At 40.2% G+C, this 18,774-nt stretch overlaps 1 long non-coding RNA gene across 1 annotated transcript; it reads right to left on the reverse strand.

Moving 5' to 3' along the window:
- Nucleotides 1-1,781: 1,781 nt before the first annotated feature.
- LOC121399184 lies at nucleotides 1,782-17,730 on the reverse strand. The gene is made up of 2 exons (XR_005964799.1): nucleotides 17,544-17,730; nucleotides 1,782-2,070 (listed from the first exon to the last, which is right to left on the reverse strand). It is a non-coding gene; the product is annotated as an uncharacterized LOC121399184 (long non-coding RNA).
- Between the last annotated feature and the right edge of the window lie 1,044 nt (nucleotides 17,731-18,774).

An 18,774-nucleotide genomic window follows, 5' to 3' on the forward strand; every position in this document is an offset into this window, starting at 1 on the left:
GCTCACCTCCTAGTATCTGTAGAGAAAGAACTAGTCACTCGCGTGAGTTTTGCGACACTGCAAAACCCGGAAGTGACGCGCGCACCGGAAGAACTTCATGCGCACCGAGCTGGAACGCATCGGGTCTATAGCGCGTACTTCCGGAAACTCTAACTAACTAAGTGCCGCCCAAGACCTGGTCTTAGACGCAGGTTCAGAAGCTCCTCCAGTGACAATATGGAGCATGATACCCCGGGCTGCCTAATAACGGGGATGGCTTGCCGATCTCCTCTGAGAGGAAATACTCCCGCAAAGCCCTACCAGGAAGAGAGGCCAACTTCCCAGGTATGGGATCCCAATTCTTTTGGTCCATGTGTCATAAAAGAAAAATTTTGACCCCCCCCCCAGATGGTCCGAAAAAAAGCGAGGACAGAAAAAAGACAGTGATCTGAGAGGAGAGGGGGGTCATATACAGTAGTTAATTAATCATATTAACTTCTGTCCTATTAGGAAGTAAGGGCGGGGATAAACCCATAGGTGTGGATGCTGCCATAGTGACCAGGGAAAAAATAATAATATTTAAACCATAATATAAAATATTAGAGAAAAGTACAGTAAGTGTACTAGGTAGACCTGCATCTTCACTCATTGGCCCTGACCGTTCTTGAACAACTGTTTCTAGCATCTCAACAATAAGAAGACTTCTAGTCTAGGTGTAGTCTGGTGAGAACTAGTAACACATGATGGTAGGGTGGCTCTTAACTCCCAGGACACACTAGTTTACCTACAGTTCAATTTGGGACAATAAATTGCTCCTCTATTGGGTTACAGGCTGTTTGCTGCCCTAACTCTTCCCAGAGCCATTTCCTTTGGTGATGTCACCTTACTGTCACAGCCCTTCTGGTGACATTAGTTCTACAATTGTCCCAACCAAGGGGATGGGTGGAGCACAGATTTAGAAATCACCGACAAGTTGGGTCTGGGATTAAAATGGGTGAATTTGTCACTACTAGCAATTCAGGTTACTGTACAGTGCCAAAATCTGCCTGCCCTAATCTGCCCGTGGGAGATGAGCTTGGTGGGGTTTGTTGGCATTTGGAAATAGTTCTATGGGGGTCCTTAAGGTGTTAATTATGTTGTGAGGGTTTCTGTGTTATCCACGGGTGTAGAGGAGGCTTAGGGATTTAAGGGTATGTCTCAATAGGACTTAATAAACTTGTTTTTACATATGAGTGATGGATGATATCCCTTGGTTTAAAGTAGGAGTGGCTTAAAACCTGAAAGTGGTCAACACTGGCTTCCATGATCGCTCTCCACTACATAGACCAGAAAAATTCCAAACCTTAGTACTACAGAAGGTGGACGACACTGATCTAGGCTATGGCTCATGAGAGAAAAGCCTATCACAACTTGCTGCCTATCATGGCTTTGAATGATTCAAATGCACATTTTCAGGTCAAAATTAATGACAATCACTTCAAAGGCAGGCAATGCCAGTGGAGCAAACACTTGGGGTACCATGGGCTAGTACCAAGCACTAGTAGTCCTTCTCTTTCCCTACTAAGTGGTCAATCTGAGCTCTTACAAATACCATTCAGCCTTAATTGTGACCAAGCAAAGATTGTGTAACTGATAAGAACTGCAAGAGATGTCCGTGCAGTTGGCCACACATAGGCCCATATCAGCGTCACTACTCTAGACCTTAGTGGTCCATTTATTGGGCCAAACCAACGTCCTGTTCAATCAATATCTGGGTGAGGTTGGCCAGATTATAAAATAATGAACAATGGGTAAAATATATATATATATATTATAGACTTTATTCTAGCAACACTTTTTACATTCTATCCAAGTTTGTGAATAAATCTAGAGTAGAAGTCTATGGGCAGAAAGAGGTGGCCCTTCCTACATTGTCTCTTGCAGGGATGCTGCTATAATGTGACTTGTTGATGTGGCTTCATGCTGGAAAGAAAAATGAATGTATATTTGGCATTTGCCTCTCCCTTGTGAGCTGCACAGTATAGATCTTCAACTGATGGACTCCATTCCAGCCATCTTCCCTCACCGCATCCTGCAGTGAACGGTTAACACCTAATAAAGTAAAAAATTGTAGTTTAGAAAAGTTACCGTGGGGAAGAGAGCTACAAAGATTTCCCAAGTGCATATAGGTGTGCAGGAGGCCCAGCGGGAAGTTTACACGAACACATAACTTGTATGAGACACATGCAGGGGAGGGTTGCTATCTCACTCCCTTCATATCAACATTGCCAGCCCTCTGCTGCGCCCCTTCCCTCCCCTTTAAATATTGTTTACATACATGTCCTTTAATTCACCTTATTATATTCTCACCCAATGTGCACCACTGTCTTCCTCCTGTTATACTGTCACTCCTGCAAATACCACTACTTCATATTTTCACCCCAAATCCTTGCTGCCAACCATTACTCTACTTCTTATATTCTGACACTAAACTGCCTTTCATTCTTTTAAATCTCCCTCTTCCTAGAATGGAACAATGAGCTTTCTGCTGCTCCACTAATCCCCAACATTTGTTTAGCACCTTAAAGCAAGCCATTCACATTTGTTTCCCCAACATTTGTTTAGCACCTTAAAGCAAGCCATTCACTGATAATATATGGTACCAACTTGGAGCCTCCAGACTTCAATGAGTCCTCATCTTATTGGCCCATTGGGCTTCCAGTGGCCTGCCTACAGATTAAAACTGACCAGCAGATTAGAAAATCCTGTCATATGAACATTGCACTGCTCAAATTGTGCCCAGCATATAGGTGTCCAAATCAGGCAAAGATTCATACATTTGGAGACCTTGTCAAATGAGCAGATTTTTATGTGTAAGTCCAGCTTTACTCTCAACTGTTATATTGGCAAACAACCCACTATTCTGCATTTTTATATTGCTATAACCACCCCCTTGCTGCTCAGTCTCCTTTTTCCAGTCCAATAAAATTTGACTCATTAATCTCTCATACTCACCAATAGTCATATCTGATACATATATATTTTTAGCTTATCCCTCTCCTCAGGTATTAGAATTACAAATATGGGTCAGGGCAGCCATTGTGGGGCAGATACAACTGTAGGAGGACCTCTCAGCTTTGGGACTAGTACTTAGTAGAGAACAGGGGACACTATGGGTTTCTGGTGTCAGCAGACATCAGGGAGCATTTACTGCAGGACAGATGACCCAAAATGATGTAACTTTTGGATATCTAACCTCCCAGCTGCTGTTACACTACAACTCCCAGAAATTAATGAAAGATGAAGGATTTGGGGGGTTGTACTTGAACTACAGCTGGAAGACCACAGGATGAGCATCCCTGATGTATATCCAAAAATATAATCATTTCTTTGTTCTTTTATTACAATGTATCTCCAGAGGAGCCCATGATTCTAGGGGCCCAATAAATATTCCCTCCCTTGCAAAATGGGCAATACCCACCATTTCCATAACCTGTAGGCTCCTGAGTGGCACATCTGACTCCTTTAAGAGATTCCCAATTGGGTCAGGCACCCAAAACTGATCCTCAGATAGGCGTCATGGTCTTTTTGTTTTTACCACTGATAGCAGTCGTATTCATACTTTCAGGTTAAGAGCCTAACCTGCAGAGCTGGTCTTCATTTGGGCAGTACCTAAACAGCATCCAGCTCCTGTGGTTACCCTGGCAACCGCATCAGATAAATTTCCTGCATCGCTTGAAGGATATTCCCAGTGCATCGGCTACATAGGGGTTCTCTTTCAGGTCTCTGCAGCTCAAGTTCAATTTATACTGATTGCACATCAGCTAATAGACCTGAGCTTGGGATAATATTTGCATATAACAAATGGCCTGGTCTGTTGTACTGTGGTTTATAATAATAATTTTATCACAGTACATTATTTTTCATGCTGTAATCCTTGTTATTTTGAATAATAAATTAGTAAACCTCATTACTAACCCCTGTATTTATCCCTATCTTTTAAAGATGGTTCTGTGCGTCTCTGAACATAATTACATCTCTCTGTGTAGCAAACTCCTCTTTAAATGATTATGGCTTGTCATAATATTACTCTTCTCCTAGTCTTTAATATACTCGCGTGTTACTCGGCAGTGTAACAGATCACTAGGAGAAGATCCTGTGAATGTTTTTATGAATCATGTACCTGCTACTGTAAATGATTACGAGATTAGAGAGACCCTTGGTATCCGGCATGCACATACAAAGAAGACCTAGGGGTATGAAGAAGAGCGGTGTGCTTTAGGTGCAACAGTGGGGGGCGCTAGGCAACCCTACTTGACATTAAAGGGGAACTAAAGTCTAAAATAGAATAAGGCTAGAAATGCAGTATTTTGTATAAACATAAACATGAACTTACTGCACCAGAAGCCTAATCAATCAAATGATTAATGATTAATCAAACAAATGATCAATGATTTCAAAGTTGGCAGCAGGGGTCTGTCATCTTGTAACTTTGTTAACAATCTTTGCAAGACCAAGACCCTGCACATGCTCAGTGTAGTCTGGGCTTCTGTTGGGAGGAACAAGCAAGGTAAGAGAAACCGCACAACTTACATACCCAGAAGTCCTATCTTGGTGCTCAATGATAGAGGAATTGGCCACCTCACATCCAAGGTATGAAGAAATTCACCGGCACACAAGAATTGCTTTAGCAGGGCAAGCTCTTGCAATTGTATTAATGCAATTGTGCAATGTTTCGGGAACGAGGCCCTTTGTCAAGCTTTTTTTCCGTTCTGCTGGGAGGTTAAGCTTAGGGAGCGTCATAAATGATCAAAACAGTCATATAATATCTACCATAGAAGCTGATACAGCAAGTCTGATTAATATTTAGAATATGCAGACTGCACTGGATCTGCAGATACAAATCTCTACACGGTCACCAACTGCTCTACAGTGAAACAAACAAAGCTGCTCAAGGTCAGGGAAGTAAGCAGGTCAGGAGCCCCTGTTGTTTGAAGACTGAAGTTTCAAATCTGCTGCAGTCAGAGCAAGTAAATGAAGGGGGGATTTCACTGCATACAGTCAAGTTTTTATAAAAACGGTAGACATTTTTTAATTGAAGTATATTGTAGATTTCTTTTTTCATTTAAGAAAGTAAAATGAATGTCCCTAGCTGTTGGCCTCGATATGATACAAAAGCAATCGCAGAGCCTAAAATAGAGGTTCTCAAACAGTGGGTATAGGCCCTCGGAAAGTGGGTATGCCAGGTAGAGTACGTTTTGGGTAGAATACCTTTTTTCCTCCTAGATGCACCTGAAAGCCCAGCATGAAGGTTAGTTAGGTTGATGTTTGGGGTGAATATGTATTTTCTGTCCTAGATATTCTTGGAACTATGATTGAATGACTGATTTCTTCCTACATCTGTAACATTATTGGGTGGGGCCTTTACCATAGACGGAGAATAATGAAGGTTTGGAGAAACTAATCCTCTCCTAAAAGTAACTAATTGCCATAAGTATATAATTATAAATTCATCCATGATGGTTGGACTTCCCACGGGGGCTTAATTTGAAAACATCCAACAAGCAAAAGCCTTTGGTTGATGTACAGATGATAACCCATAGTTGGGTAATTTGCTGACTTACCCTCTGTGTGGCTTTATTACTGAGGCTCAGATATTTACCAGTAAGAAGTAAATGTATTCACCAATGAACATTCAGTGCTACACAACTGTGGCCTTTTGTAAGAGGACATGGTAATGCTTCAGTTAATGGGAAGCCGGTCCTCAAACCTCCTGTATATACATAGAGAGCACATGGTAGGGCAGCACGTGTGGGGGAGGACAATATTACTGCAAACCCTTCTGTACCTGTTCTGTGTACAAGCAGAGAATCTGGCAGGGCAGAATGCGTGGGAGTGTTGGCATGACTGCTGCCCATGCCGTACCTTGCAGACAAGAAGGTCTGGAACAGGAGCAAAAGCAGCTGCGGCAGTGCATTCTGGGACATGTCCCATATGCAGGCTCTCCCATGTACTGCTGCATTCTATTAAAAACTTCAGACATAATTTTTTTTTGCAAATAACCAAAACAGTATTGGATTTAGGAATACCGCGGAGCTAGATTTATGTTCCAATTAAATGGGTGGTTCACCTTTAAGTATTGTATGGAATGGCTTATTCTGACCAACTTTTTAAATGGCCTTCATTTTTCCTTTTTGATTGTCCTCTCCTATTCATTTTCCTGTCTCTTACTCAAATCAATGCTTGGTTTCTAGGGTAAATTGGGTCCTAGCAACCAGATTGCTGAAACTGCAAACTGGAGAGCTGCTGAATAAAAAGCTAAATAACTCAAAATCCACTAATAACAAAAAATGAAAACCAATTGCCATCATACTAATGGTTTGTTTAGAGGTGAGAAAGGGCTGTGATTCTAGCCTAAGAAAAAAGCAAAATACTGACAAAAAAACTTCAAGGTTCTCCATGTTAATGAAGGGCCTTCAGACTGAAGCTCACTGGAGTTGACCACAGCGACCAAAGCTCTGCCTCCTTTGCATGCAAAACTACTTTGGAGAAAAGAGTTCTTTGGCAGAATTCATGATATTCTGGATACATTAGAGGTTGGTCACTGCCTGTGATTGGTGTCTCGGATGTGGCCAATGTCAGGCAGTGTATGATGCAAGTTGGGGTTGATTGGTGAAGGTGATGCAGAAGAAGAACTATCAATTTACTAATTTCTTTAGAGTAATGTATAGCCCAGATTTCTGGCTGCCTAAGGAGGTTACAAATCAACCATGTTAAGAAAAGTTACCTTGTCTCTCAGGCACAACCATAGTGGGGGTTTGAGCTCCTTTATATTCCTTACTCTATTTTTCCTTTTCCCATTAGTTCCTGCCACAATCAGACTGGGGCTCTTAGGACCCATCAGAGAATCAGACGTACAAACTAGGAAATGGCATCAGACATACAGGGCCCACTCTCATAGCAATTAGAAATACTGTAGATGGTGACGAATATTACAGGTCATATAAAGGGCTATGTTGGAAATAAGAAAGGGTTGATGGTAGTTGTTCTTGATTGGAGACCTCTATTGCTTGGGCCCATCAGGGGGTCCTTAGGTACTTGGGCAGGCCAGTCTAACCTTGGCTGTACATGCAATGGGATCCTTTGTGGTTTATCTCAAATTGAGACACACAATCTGTTACAGTTAATATGGAAACTGAAAATTATATGAAGCAGGAGAGTGGGCATGGTCCTGTAGGAATACAGAGAATGAGGATAGTTTGCCGTTTCCTGGGATTTGTTACTAAGCACTGACGTGGCATGTGTTTGGGGCTGCCTGCCTTGTTTATCTGCAATCATTACAGCAAAATGGAACAGAACAAGGCAACAGTACAGTAGAACAAATGCACAGTATACAAGAATGTATGCGATTGCCTTATGGGGATGATTAATGTCCCAATTCTGCTGCTAGAAGGATTCCCAATGGAGAACCCCCTATACATGCACTAGAGATGCACCAAATCCAGGATTCGACTTTACATTTTGGAAGGATTTGGCTAAAATCCAATCTGGATCGGATCATACAGTGTCGGACTGGTCCACCGGGATACCAGGAAAACTCCTGGTAACTCCTGCTGCTAAACATTTGGCCTTTTTCATGGCTATTCCCTATTTCAATGAGAACAAAGAGGCTAAATAGATGGAATAATAGATTATAGTATGTAAAGAAAAGAAACTAGGAGAATACAGGTTGAGTGAGGAGAGAAGAATAATAGCACTGAGAGTGTTCCCCAATGTCCCAGTCCAACACTGAAATCATAGTAACATTATATCTAGGCAGTGCTGTTTGTATGGCATGAGACAACTAAACACCTTCTGATTTCAGAAGGCTTCACTTTGCATGAAATTGTGAAGGGCTTTTTGGCTCCTTTTAGCCCATTTCACCCTAACCAGGTTCGGTTTTCTATTTCGCTACTCTCCAAGTCCTTCCCCCTCAGAAGCCAAGTTCCAATATCTTGCACTGATGAGATCTAACAAGATGGAAACAGGCTGTCTGCAAGTTTGGATATATGGCTCTGAACTATTAGGCTGTATCTGTGCTATAAAACCAGTGGTTCTGGGTGCATAGTTGATACAGGGACATAAAGTGGAGTGATTTGCATGTCTCCACCCATGATGCCTTATGGGAGAATCAAAACTCTCATTTTTGGTATCTACAGTGCTGTATGTATGGCATGAGACAAGTAAATACCTTCTGATTTCAGTAGGCTTCACTTCCAGACTCCAAAATGGCAATCGGACCAGTCCCTGGATCAACTTGTACTATGAGCTATCTCCCATATCCCTGTATTCCCTCACTTGCTAAACACCATCCAACCCCTTCTTAAAGCTATCTAATGTATCAGCCTGTACCACTGATTCAGGGAGACAATTCCACATCTTCACAGCTCTCACTGTAACAAACCCCTTCCTAATATTTAGCCGGAAACCTCCTTTCTTCTAATCGGAATGGGTGACCTCGTGTCAGCTGGAAAGACCTACTGGTAAATAAAGCATTAGAGAGATTATTATATGATCCCCTTACATATTTATACATAGTTATCATATGACCCCTTAAACGCCTCTTCTCCAGCATGAACATCCCCAATTTGGCCAGTCTTTCCTCATAGCTAAGATTTCCCATACCTTTTACCAGCTTAGTTGCCCTTCTCTTTACCCTATCTAATTCAATAATGTCCTGTTTAAGCACTGGAGACCAAAACTGTATGGTGTATTCTAGATGGGATCATGTGACTTCTCCAGACAGCTAAACTTGACAAGTATGATACTCCTTTTTATTATTTTTCTCAAACGTGCAGTTTAGCATTTGAATTCAGTTATGTATTCGCTCAGATCTTTTATGGAGGTTTCTGTGGGACTCGTGCCTCCCCCTACCGTCCCTCATGAATACAGTCATCGGGGACAGAGACACAGGTCTCTGCACTCCAAATTGAAGTTTGAATTCTTCTTTTGCACTTTGCACCCTGCTCTGCACATAATTAATGACCCGTATGATCTTTCCCCAGTAGATTTTCCCCACTCCACTACCAAAACAAACCATCTGCAAGCCCCATTATTTCCATATTTCCCTGTATCTGTTGAAAAAGCAGGGTAGTGCAGTGGGGTTGGTAGTCACCATGTTGGGCCATTTTAAGTCCTTTTTTTTGTTTTGTGGACAGTGATTGCCAATAGGCTGGAGAAAGGAGCTTAAATGACCCAACATGGTGACCAATCCCAATGTGCTTCTCTGCTTTTTTTAACAGGTATGGGCAAATAGGGCAATATTTGGGTTTGTGGATGGTTCATTTCAGGAGGGGGCTTTGAAGGGCATGAATATAAAATAGATTGTTTTCCTTGTCCTTCACTGCTTAAACTTTGTCACTACATAATACTTTACATTTTCCTAGATTTTACACCATTTATTTATGGTCCCTGGAAAAAACAATAAAATGGTCAGTTGTTCTGCAGGTAGAATCGGCTTGCCCCAAAATAGAGGCAGTATTTCATTTCTTGCTGCAAGAGCTGCAAACCCCATAGGCAGTGCTGATTTCCAGATATATGGAGATAATAAGAGCGAGACCCACATCAATACCTCGTGTGTGATCTCGGGGAGAAACCATAGCAATGGCACACTAGGATGAACTAAACTGCTTTTAATGAGGCACAGCACACGGCCTTAGCGGCACAGAACTGCGCGAATGCTGACAGCCGCCACTTGATGTCTGTTCAAGGTTATCATTTATCAGCCCCATTATGCAGCCTGTTTGAAAGCAGCACAATTTCACCACTAAATAAGGAAAACCACAGACAAGAGAAAAACCTCATTAAACAATAAAACGAATGGCTAGCAGTGCATTGATCATCACACCATTCGGTTTTGCACAGATGAACACGCACATCCATTCTCTTCTTTAGACTTCATTTCTCCTTCCTTTTTAATGGTCTCCTCCCAGCAACACACCAGCCCTTCTCCTAACAGTATTTCTTATTGTCTTCTCCCACATGCTATAGCATTTATGATACAAACTCCTCATGCATTGTTAGCACGACCTACAGGTTCCAAACCATGGTTTGCATACTCCCAATGTGAATGGCCTCTTTTATATTTATTGCCCTGATCATTCCTCAGTCCTTGTCACCAGTCAGGCCCACATTGTTATTTTCATATCACTAGGGTCAGTTTCATCAGGAGCCAATGGACCTGACAGTATGTTACTTTAAACTTAGGAAACCCACTCATGGTGAGAACAGACAAGCAGGTAGTGCCTTGGTCATCATCAAACTCTGGACCACACTTCTGAAAGACAAAACACGCTAACCCCTGAGTCTTAAACAATAATAACATATTGTGCCAACTCTGCATCAGTGACCTCTGTAAACCTCCAGAATGCAGTACAAAAAGCTGTATCTTCTTGTCAATAAAGTGCTGCCTGTGTTGAACTCTGTGTACACAGAGTTTGAATATCTTGTCCTTTAAGAGGGCTTAGGCTAATGGCAAATGTGTTTCTCCTAGAGGTCCAGCTCAGCAGTGGCCTTCCAACCTCAACTAAAGAAGTGGAATCCACAGGATAATAAAGTGGAGCAATACCAAAAAGAGCACTGTCCCATGATCCAAAAGGCTACCAGGAGGACTTTTTTTTTGGCACAAAAGGAATATAGCCAATAAATCCTAAACCAGGACTGCCCATCTAGAGGCCCATGTGTTGAATTCAGTCTTTTGAGCCAATTCAATGGGTCCACAGAGTTTTTTTGTAGAACATTAGTTGTAGTTGTATAATATTAGTGCATATTATAATCCAAATGTTGATCTTTTGCACCCCAATTGTTGTTTCAAATCCCATAAAAATGGAGAGATACTAAAATCACAGCATTCTTCTCAACGTTATAGAAATAAGTAAGGCTGTATGTGCCCACCGGCAGCACAGTGGTGCTGCTATTGGTACATTCACTGAGAGCAGGCCAACACCGAGGTTCTTTAAAAGCGAACTTTAAAGGGATTTGGTCATGATTTTTATGGTGTAGTTTTTATTTCTGAATTACACTGTTTACACTGCAAATAATTCACTCTAGCATGTAAAATGTTATTACTAACCCAACAAGTGTATGTTTTTAGTTGTAATATTGGTTGGTAGGTGCATCTCAGGCCATTTTGCCTGGTCATGTGCTTTCAGAAAGAGCCAGTGCTGCACTATGGAACTGCTTTCAGGCAGGCTATTGTTTCTCCTACTCAATGTAACTAAATGTGTCACAGTGGGACTTAGATTTTACTATTGAGTGCTGTTCTTTTTTATCAGGCAGCTGTTATCTTGTGTTAGGGAGCTGCTATCTGGTTACCTTCCCATTGTTCTGTTGTTTGGCTGCTGGGGGTAGAAGGGAGGGGTTGATATCACTCCAACTTGCAGCTCAGCAGTAAAGAGTGACTCAAGTTTATCAAAGCACAAGTTACATGACTGGGGGCAGCTGGGAAATTGACAATAGTTCTAGCCCCATATCAGATTTCAAAATTAAATATAAAAAAATCTCTTTGCTCTTTTGAAAAACGAATTACAGTGCAGAATTCTGCTGGAGCAGCACTATGAACTGATGCATATTGAAAAAAAAGCATGTTTTCCCATGACAGTATCCCTTAAATTTTAGAATTGTGAAAATGAATTATTTGACACAAGTTAATCAATACAAAAGCCATCCTTTAAATCAGCTATTTCAAACTTAGGGCCTACATATAAAGAAATGCAGGGCCACTTCTTTGGCAAAACACGTGTAACAGACCATTAAGTGAACAGCGCTTCCAATTAGACTATAGTCTCTTTCCTGACAGTTGATAAATGAAATGACCATGTGACTACAGATGTTCTAACCACATGGAATTGAACAAAATCATATTTTCTCATACATTCCTTGATGTTACTCATTGAACTAGTCCACACTCACCTGTGAGCTGGCAAGTAAACACAAATAGAATGATGCATAGAAGGCGCTTAAGGGAAAGTAAACCACAATAATAATTTGCATAGGGAATCAAATGTAATTCTTAGCAACTCTTCCCCAGTTAATACTACATTCCCACAATACCTTGCACATCTTTTATTCTCTTCCTTGACAGGGGTGTTAATCACAGATCATGCAAAAAAATCTGGTAACTGAAGGTCTTGGCTGGAGAAGACTTGATGACTGCTAAATCATTTCCGCGGATTATGTAGTCAGGGCCAGCAGTGCAAAGCATAGCAAGGCACAGATACTGCTTTTAATAGTACAGGTATGGAACCTATTATCCAGAATGCTGGGGACTGGAGGCTTTCTGGATAACCGATCTTTCCATAATTTGGATCTTCATACCTTAAGCCTACTAGAAAATCATTTGAATATTAAAAAAAACCCAATAGGCTGGTTCTGCTTCCAATAAGGATTAATTATATAATATAAGAACAAACAAGATACTGTTTTATTATTACAGAGAAAAAGGAAATCATTTTTAAAAATGTGAATTATTTGGATAAAATGGAGTCCATGGGAGACAGCCTTAACGTAATTTGGATAACGGGTTTCTGGATAACGGATCCCATACCTGTACTTACATCTGCATTTCATTACATTTGCATTATTTTATATTTGGGTTAACAGTCACAATCAGGTTATTGGTAAGTGTCAGGTTTAGTTTTCACATGTATCCCACATTAGGACGTCATGTTTTGGCTGTCAAAACACTTGCATTAGCATGAAAGTTGCTATTTATCCTTAGTATTCCCAGGCAACATCTAAAGGGAAACATCTGAACACAGCACGTATGTGCAATTGTGTCCCATTTAAAGAATCATTTAGTGAACAAGAAAGGAAATGCAAGAGGATAAACACAATAGGAGGTTCTCACAAAGGCAGCGTGAATGAAGTCATTGTCTGGGCATCCTACCTTCATGTAAAGAGTCAATAGAACCTGGGATGATATAACAGCCCAGCAGAGGGAATGTTCTCAGATAAACAAAGTCACATGCAGGACAAAAATGAAACATCAGATGAAAAAATTTATATGAAGTGTGGAATGCATTAAAGACAACTAAAGCTTTAAGAACTCTCCATGGGTGAATATATATACAGGTATATATATATATCTATATATATATATCTATATATATCTATATATATATATATATATATATATATATATATATATATATATATATATATATATATATATATATATATATATATATATATATAAATATATAAAACAACCAGAGAAAAACCACACTCACAGGACTTATTCAGTGCAAATAAAAGTGGTTTATTTCAACGTTTCGGCTCCTACACTCGAGCCTTCTTCAGGAAGTGAGGCTAGGCTCTCCAGAAGAATCAGTACTCACAGGTCTTACTAATTAAAATTTAAGTTTTATATATATAAAAAAAAAAACGTAAATTTTAATTAGTAAGAACTGTGAGAGGATTCTTCTGGATATAGTTAGTTTATTTTGCTGTCTCTGCCCCCAGGCACATTTACCGCAGTCAGGGCCGCCATTAGAAATCACGGGGCCCCGTACAACAAAATTTTTGGGGCCCCCTGGGCCCCGCCCACACTGACGACCAAGCTCCACCCCATATGCCGCCCACATCACAGTTAAAAGACCACACGGACATCAGCGCTAAAAAAGTAACCCCCCCCACACAAGTTATAAAAAGCTATTGATGGTCAGGGCCCCCTTATAAAAAATTGGGGCCCAAAAAAAAAAAATGTAAAAAAAAAATGTTTTTTTAAAAAAACATTGGTGGCAGGGGCCCCCTTATAAGTTAAATAAAACTTGGGGCCCCAACAAAAAAAATGTAAAAAAAAACAAACAAAAAAACATAGGTGGCAGGGGACCCCTTATAAGTTAAAAACAAATTGGGGCCCGAAAAAAATTTTTTTTAAAAGAAAAAGTTTTTTGAAAAAAAAAAAAGTGTCAGGGGCCCCCTTACAAGTTAAAAAAAATTGGGGACCCAAAAAAAATAAAAAAGTTTTTTTGAAAAAAAAAAAAGTGGCAGGGGCCCCCTTACAAGTTAAAAAAAATTGGGGCCCAAAAATTTTTCTTTAAAAAAAAAAAAAACCATTGGTGGCAGGGGCCTATAGAATATTAAAATAATACATTGGTGGCCAGGGGATTAAAAAAAAAAATACACAAACTGGTGTTCAGTAGAATTGAACTCATGGCTTCAGTACTTCAACTTCGCCTCCTTTCGTGACTTCGGGTCTTTGCGCCGTTTCAGGACTTTGGCTTCGGCTGTTTTCGTGACTTCGGGTCTTTTCGGCGCTTCTTGACTTCGGGTCTTTTCAGCGCTTCGGGACTTCGGCTTTTTCCGTGACTTCGGGTCTTTCCGGCGCATCGGCTTCGGCTTTTCGGCACTTCCGCATTCGGCAACGCAGAGGGAGGACGTACGGCTCGGGCGCTCGTAAGGGGGGCCCGGAACTTGAAAAAATGCAGCGCAGCCGGGCCCCCCTTCATGCCCGGGCCCGGTACGCTTGTCCCCCCTGTCCCCCCCTGATGGCGGCCCTGACCGCAGTTATCGAGAGTGCCGGTATCAGAGTGAAATATATAGTGAATAAAGTAGCCCCTCTTGTAAAATATAAGGATATTATAAGTTACCGAGGAGTTTCATGACCATATAAAAAGGCCGAGTGATTTTATACAGGTCATGGAACTCCGAGGTAACTTCTAATATCCTCATATTTTACAACTGGGGGTACTTTATTTATTATAATACACAAGTTTCAGTGAGTCATGTGACAGAAATGACATCAGAACTCACCGTTTATAACTGATGGCATCAGAGCTCACCGTTTATAAGGATATAATTTACAAGATATTCATGGCTTTTGTGTATTATATATATATATATACTGTATATATATATATATATATATATATATATATATATATATATATATATATATATATATATATATATATACTGCACTCACTTATTGGACAAAGTTTATTTATTATTTCAACATTTTGGTCTTCCTTGAGACCTTTGTCAAGGTCTCAAGGAAGATCGAAACGTTTTAATAGTAAATAAACTGAGGATGCACCGAATCCAGAATTCAGTTAGGGATTCAGCCAGAATTCAGCCTTTTTCGGATTTGGCGGAATCCTTGTGCCTGGCCGAACCGAATCCTAATTTGCATCTGTAAATTAGGTGCGGGGAGGGAATTCACGTGACTTTTTTTCACAAAGCAAGGAAGTGAAAACATTTTTTTTCATGTTTTCCTTTCCCGACCCTAATTTGCATATGCAAATTCAGATTTGGTTCGGAATTCGCCGAATCTTTCACAAAGGTTTTGGGGATTGCATGGAATCCAAAGAGTTGATTGGATGCATCCCTAAAATAAACTGTATTTCTTTTCCTGTGAGTGCCTTGCTTTACATGATATTACATGATTGTATATACCATTGGTTTTGGAACTTTTACAATTCAATTGAATTTTTGAATTCAAATTATTTTCATTTTTGAATATGATTATTTTTTGCAGGTTTCAGGGACTGCGATGGGAGCAGCCATGGCACCAGCATATGCCAATCTGTATATGCATCAATTTGAGTCTAATTATATTAAGCAGTTTTTTGGCAAAAAAATCCTATTTTTAAACAGTTTATCGATGATATGCTGATTATATGCCGTGGCTCCACAGATGAATTAATTGATATGGTAGAACATCTTAATCAGTTACCCACACCTGTGAAATTCACTTTTACTATACATGAGAAACAAGTACATTTTTTGGATGTGCAAGTGTTCCGGAAGGGCACTCGTTTGGGATATACTTAATACTGTAAGAAAACGGATATAAATGTCATATTACACTATAACAGTTATCATCCATGGGCGACAAAGTGCTCTTTAACAATATCACAGTTTTGTAGAGTGTTAAGGAACAATTCAGAAGAAGAAGGAATATCAAAACAGATCAATGACATTTGGCTTAGGTTTAGACAAAAGGGCTCTCCTGTTAATATACTTAAAGGAAAACTATACCCCCAAAATGAATACTTAAGCAACAGATAGTTTATATCAAATTGAATGACATATTAAAGAATCTTACCAAACTGGAATATAAATTTACATAAATATTGCCCTTTTACATCTCTTGCTTTGAACCACCATTTCGTGACTCTATCTGTGCTGCCTCAGAGATCACCTGACCAGAAATACTACAACACTAACTGTAACAGGAAGAAGTGAGGAAGCAAAAGGCAGAACTCTGTCTGTTAATTGGCTCATGTGACCTTACATGTGGTTTGTATGTGTACACAGAGAATCTTACGATCTCAGGGGGCGGCCCTTGTTTTTTTAAAATGGCAATTTTCTATTTATGATTACCCAATGGCACATACTAATAAAAAAGTATATTATTATGATAATGGTTCATTTACATGAAGCAGGGTTTTACGAGCCCTAACAACTACTAAAGAGAGCGTCCCTAGGACGCGATCGAATATTATTTTTAGTACCACATATAATGATGCATCAAAGGGAATATGTAATAGTATTACTTGAAATTAAAATATTGCCAAGGCAGAAAGGCAGATAGTAGCCTATCCTTAAAAGTCCCAGCAGTTGGCTTCCGAATGCCAAATTGGGGTGTTTTTGGTGCTCTAATTGCACCTCCTGTAGATATATGACTCCGGGACTTAGCTTCACCCATCCCCATACAGGTGAAAGATTTTCTATAAAACATCATGTCACTTGTTGCACTACACATGTAGTTTATCTAGTCACCTGCCCATGTGGCTTATCATGTGTAGGGAAAACAGATTTAACATTGCAGATAAGAATGGATGGACATAGATCCGCGATAAGTACAGCTTTTAGGGATGGGAAAACTCAAAAGCCAGTGGCAAAACACTATTTTGAGATGGGCAACAGACTCCCTACATTTAAATATATCGCTATAGATCATGTTCCTCCTTTGCGCAGAGGAGGTGACAGATCAAGGGCATTATTACAAAGAGAGGTATTAATAGGATAAAGAGATTAAACACTCTCGCCCCTTGTGGTCTAAATGAACATTGCTCCTTTTCATGTTTCTTGAATCAAAGATAAGCTATATATCTACAATTGTGACTTAATAATATAATGTAACTGCATACATTAGATAATCTTCCGATACATTGTTGCAGCAAATAGTTTAATTCCCTTATCTGGAGTGGGAGTGTTACGATGATGTCATGCCCCACAATGCGGCTTTATACTGATTGGTTAACCAATTTGTTTTTAACTATTTATTGAGATTGCAAATTAAAAATGGTGTCTTGAAAAAGGTCCAAGTAGGGGACCGAAACGTTGGCCTATTTTTTCACAAAGTATCAAGGTGTTGCTGGTCTTTTTTGTACTATATATATATATATATATATATATATATATATATATATATATATATATATATATATATATACATATATATACTGTGTATCTTATTGGAATGGTTGGTAAAATGGACAAGCTTGCTTATTGCATCCAAAACAATGAAAAAAAGCTGAAGGCCCACAATATGAGATGCTTGGCCTGGCCTAGAGCATTTTCTGGATTTCATTTCATACCTTTTCACGTTAATCGATTGCTTCTCTCAGCGTAATACTTCATTTCTATTGACTGTGCTTGCCAACGCTTTCCAGTCTCATCTCAAGCTAAGTCCTTCATGCTTTCCACCTTTATGGGTTGGCAAGGTCACACTGAATCTCTCATTAAGAGGCTTGGCGCTGACGATCGCACAGGTATACGTCTATTGTCATGGAGCCTACGGCAGGATTTGGTGGATGCTGTCAGGGGTCAGGGAATCAAAGAAGCAGCTGAGCATCTTGTTGGCCTGTAGAGACAGAGAAATGAGAAAGGATAAGAAAGGATTCAAGGGAAAAAACATCCAAGTGACAGATATGGAAGAAGATGAAAAGCAGTAACATGATTAGAAACACAGTACATCTTTCCTTTTATCTCTTATTGCCCGAGGGTATAGCCGAGAATGGAATTCATTTCTAGCAAATGAAATCAACAAAATAAATACAATTTTGCACAAATGATTCTCTATTTGCCAGCATCTGGTTCAAGTCATGTTTATGTCATCACATTATGAGGCTGAAGATCTGTTGGCTTCAGGGGGAATATATCCATTCAGAGCTCCGTACCTGCGATTTAGTCTGCGGACAGAGCACTCACTCAGTAAGGCCGTGTGCTGACACGTAATGCTGATTATCACTGCAAGTAAATAAGGGGATGGAGCTGGTTAAGAAATGTCTTTCTGCATAATTATTTATTTCTACTGAGTCAGTGTAACACAGCTATCAAGCGTTGGAGTCTGTGGTTAAAGAGAAAAGTAGTGAGGAGCGATTTTGTGCCGGCAAAAATGTTGCGAAACGCATTGAAAACAATGGGCATAAAAAAAAAAATGTATGCAGGGCAGTTTTTTGACACACTCCAAATGCATTAAAATAGGCATTTTTTCCTTAAGGCAACTTTTTTGTCCAAATGCGTTAAAGTCAATGGGCGGTTTGTGTGTGCAGGAACATTGCCAAAATTAGCCGCACTTCTCCATGATGGCCTTTTGCGGCAACAGATATTCCTTATACCACCAGCAAACCCCTGAGCTCTCGAGCACACCACTGAGCAGCTGGGGGGAGTTTTGAAGCATGGGGTTTAAGGCTGTCCCTTCACCATTATGGCTCTAAGGTGGGTGGGTCTGAGTTACCAAAGAGAGAGAGAGTTGAGGGCAGCTGCAAATTGAGGTCCGTGAATATCTGCATTATATTGCAGGTCGGACCCCCACATCAAGGAGGT

This window comes from Xenopus laevis, chromosome 9_10S, assembly GCF_017654675.1.
Source record: "Xenopus laevis strain J_2021 chromosome 9_10S, Xenopus_laevis_v10.1, whole genome shotgun sequence".
NCBI lineage: Eukaryota > Metazoa > Chordata > Amphibia > Anura > Pipidae > Xenopus > Xenopus laevis.